The sequence below is a fragment of the Thalassophryne amazonica genome, chromosome 6 (assembly GCF_902500255.1).
Source record: "Thalassophryne amazonica chromosome 6, fThaAma1.1, whole genome shotgun sequence".
In the NCBI taxonomy this organism is placed as follows: domain Eukaryota; kingdom Metazoa; phylum Chordata; class Actinopteri; order Batrachoidiformes; family Batrachoididae; genus Thalassophryne; species Thalassophryne amazonica.
Genome location: NC_047108.1, coordinates 129708652 through 129712616, shown reverse-complemented (window position 1 = coordinate 129712616; position 3965 = coordinate 129708652).

Genomic DNA, 3965 nt, shown 5'->3' with positions numbered 1-3965 from the left:
AACATGCTGACATGACTTGAGAATAAATAGTTGGACTCTCTGCGTAACCCTGCGGTAATCTAGTGAATGTATATCGTTGTCCTTTAAAGGTAAAAGCAAACCAGAATTGACTATCTGGGTGTACTGGCACAGAGAAAAATGCATTACTTATGTCAATTACTGAGAAACTATTAGAATTTGGTCTCAGCGAATTTAACAAGGTGTGTGGATCTGGGACACATGGTGCTCTTTTAATCACAGCAGCATTTACTGCCTGCAGATCTTGAATCATTCTCCACCCCACTGAGGGCGGAGCCTTTTTCACAGGAAATATGGGTGTGTTACATGGTGAATCTGGACATGGCACTATTACTCCTGCTGTTAATAAATCCTCTATTACTGGCCTGATTCCTTCAATTGCATCAGGTTTCAATGGATACTGTCTTACACATGGTCTGTATTCTGTTTTTGGCCTTATAACTACAGGTTGTGCATTTTTAATCAGTCCTACGTCTGAAGGACCTGTTGTCCACAATCCTGACGGTACTGAAGAGAGAAGATCATCTTCTTCAGGACTCAACTGAAACACTCAGGATTGTGAAGTGGACACATCAATGTGTGTTCCAGCTGTCAGCACCAATGAGACATTAACTGGCACTTTATACAATTTAGTTGATGGACTGAACTCCGTTCGTGGTCCAACTCTGCTCCAATCAGAGGCTGACAAAGCTGTTATGACTGTCAGTCCCAATTCTTGCCATTCTGTCAAATATGGCTTACAAAGTGACATATGTAATGGCATACCTGTGAATTTCAATTTTGATACATCTTCAGTGGCGCCTGTTACTGTTATGACGGCTATTGAGTTGCCATCATGAATCAAATCGGTCATTGTCAGTTTCACAGGTGAAACATTTTTCAATTTAGTTTCATAGTCACCATCCGGACCTGGAGGATCTTTATGCCACATTGTGACATGCAGGTCAGGTGGTGACATCTGTTGTTCAGGATTTGTTAGTAGGGCTGTCGCTTGCAAGACGACATCTTTACCCCATCCTGCAGCATCTTCTTCTGAGATGTCAAATGTATAGTAATAGTGGAATGTGGGGTCAGCGCTTTCTTCTCTTATTATGTTAACGCCTCCTGTGCGTTCAACAACTAATTTCCCTTGTTCCACAATTATGGACAAGCCCAATGCAGTCAATCCGTCTCGTCCTAGGAGGTTAACTGGACATTGTGGCATGCTTAACACTGACATAGTACACGTCAGGCCAAATGGATCTGTCAACGTTATGGGTTTGGTGATAGGGACGTCTGATGTTTGTCCATTTGCAGAGCGAACCCTAAAGAGTTCGTTGCTTAATTGATGGACAGGTATGTTGTCATTACATGTGGTTCTACATGCTCCTGTATCACAAAGGAATGTCACTGGTCGTCCATTTACCAACAAAGTCACTTCTGGTTTTGGTACCGGATTTCCCAGCAAGGCACACAGATCCATATCGCAATCAGACTGCCTATATGATGTGGATAATCATGGATTATGGATTCTAGTCATTGTGGATACTGTGGCTGAGGAGGATTATTCCGTTGTGGAATTCCTCCTGCTGCTCCCCCAGTAGGTGGATTCGGACAATTTCTATACATATGTCCCTCTCTTCCACAGTTCCAACAAATCAGGGGACCACGTGGTGGCCCTCCCTGTCTGGGCTGCTGTTGTGGTTGCCATGGTCCTTGACGTTGTGGCTGTCCACCTTGTCTATTTTGCCATGGCTTTTTGGGGCGTTTGCACTGCTTCTGCTGTCTTAAGTTACCCTGCTGGTAATATATTTCGTCATCTCCATGTGCTACATACACTCCTTTGTCGCTGTTTCTTGTCTTTTTCTGCTTTAAGACTTCTTCTGCATGACAGCAGTGTGTATGTGTGTCTTCCAATGTGCCTGTAGGCAATCCAATCCAATGTTTCTGTATCCAAGCTTTTATATCCTTATTGGAATGTTGGATCAGAGCGTTTTTCAATTGTTGTTCATACACAGGTGTTTCTGGCAATATGCCACTATGGACCCTAAACACATTCTCAAATCTGCACCTAAACTCTGTCCATGGCTCTCCTTCTTTCTGAGTTGTCCTGGTAATTTCAGTATAATTTATCTTTGGTCCTAACACTCCTTTTGCACGTATAATCATAGCTTCCACTCTTGTTTTCAAGACTAGATCATCATGTGTCAGTGGTACGCCTTGTTGATCTGCAGGATTCCAGTCTCCGCGTACCTGACTCCATTTAGGGCCACATGCTTTCATCCACGAGTGGCTCCTCCCCCCTCGCTCCATTGATATGGTAAACGGTGCTGCAGCGAGAGAGCTGGCCACAGACTGATCCAGTAACATTCACAGCCAAACTAGTGGAGCAACCCTGATACTCAGACACTGTTTGAGCATGTGAGATTGTATGAGAGACCCTCCCACTGCTCCCTCCCACTGCGATACTACACGTGCCTTTGTTGTTGTTTCTACGCTGTTTTGATGCTGGCATGATGCCAGCGATAATATTGACACAGATCGCGCAGTAGCCAAGAAGACAGTGCATTACACGAATAAAATCAGCATGCACTGACCTGAGTAGCTGATGCGTAGAGGAATAACCCACGCTTACGCTGTATTGAAAATAAGCGTAACGGTCCAAAATTATAGCGTAACAGGCCGGAACGCAAGTTTGCGCTAGCTACAACCCTGCTAGCTGTCCCTCAAATTGGGTTAGGGTTAATCATCCACAGCTTTATGGCTTGAAATGGTTTAAATTGATGAATTATACAAAATTCACTCCCTCTCCCATACAGTTGTCATGAACAGGGAAGCTAAATATAAAGACTGCCAGAGATTGCCAGGTAAGCACTAACACGCCCAGAGTTTGCCATTTAAATATGCCCTTCCCCCCTAAAAAGAATTCCTATTTATGCCCCTGTTCTTCTGCACAACTACGTCTGTTTCTAACTTGATTTACACTTGAATTTATGACACATCATGAATACTAATGTATGGCTAAAATGCACAGATTGTCTCTCTTAATAAAATTTTGTTTGGTATGTTTTGAACAGACATGCTGTTTTGGTGGTATTGCTGCCATGACAACTAAATACCAAATATTATCAAATTGTCTGCATTCTTTGCACAGAGTTTCATTTTTCAGATCATTAGTACAGAACTACTCCAATGGAAAAAGTCCTTGAGAGAGTGAATCGACTTAATGATGTCATGTTATTGTGAGCATAATGAAGTTTGGCAAAGTGACGCCTTCAGTAATTGTACTCTCACAGCGATGTGATGAAATCTCAATGAAACTCACTCTGGTGATCCTGCAGCATTGATGAGGGAGCCGCACAAGGATGTGGAGCATGTCGGCAGTCCATTACCTGAGAATCATCCAGTAGCTTGTACTCCAATCTCCAATCAGTTCTTTGGATGTTAAAACAATAAATAAGACAAATCACATTTTCAATAAGTGCTTTAAAGCTGCTGCTTTGGAGGGGTACTGATTTGTCAGTTATATCTCCATCAGTGGTACACAATACTGTCAGGTGCCATTTGTTTTATGTTTGTTTGGAATGCAGTCATCTGACTGAATAGGCAGAATGGACATTATACAACATGCCGTACTGAGCAAAACCCTCAATCACCATAGGATTACTGCATGAGTGTCTTTTTTTAATGTTTCCCTCATTAGTCTTAGTAACAGATGAAATTCTCATTCATCCACCCATTTTCAAAACCCGCTTGTTCCAGTTAAGGGTGAGATGAATTTTTTTAATTAAACAAAATTTAAATTTTACAGAAGAATGTGTGTATTTTTTCTTTTTCTTTAAGAAAAAAAACATTATGTTGTCACAATCCAGTGCATTATTCCACAGAGACACCAATAATAATCAATGAATAATGAATTTATTGATGTGATGTTCTTGTAAAACCTTGAGATTGTTCACTCAAAATAA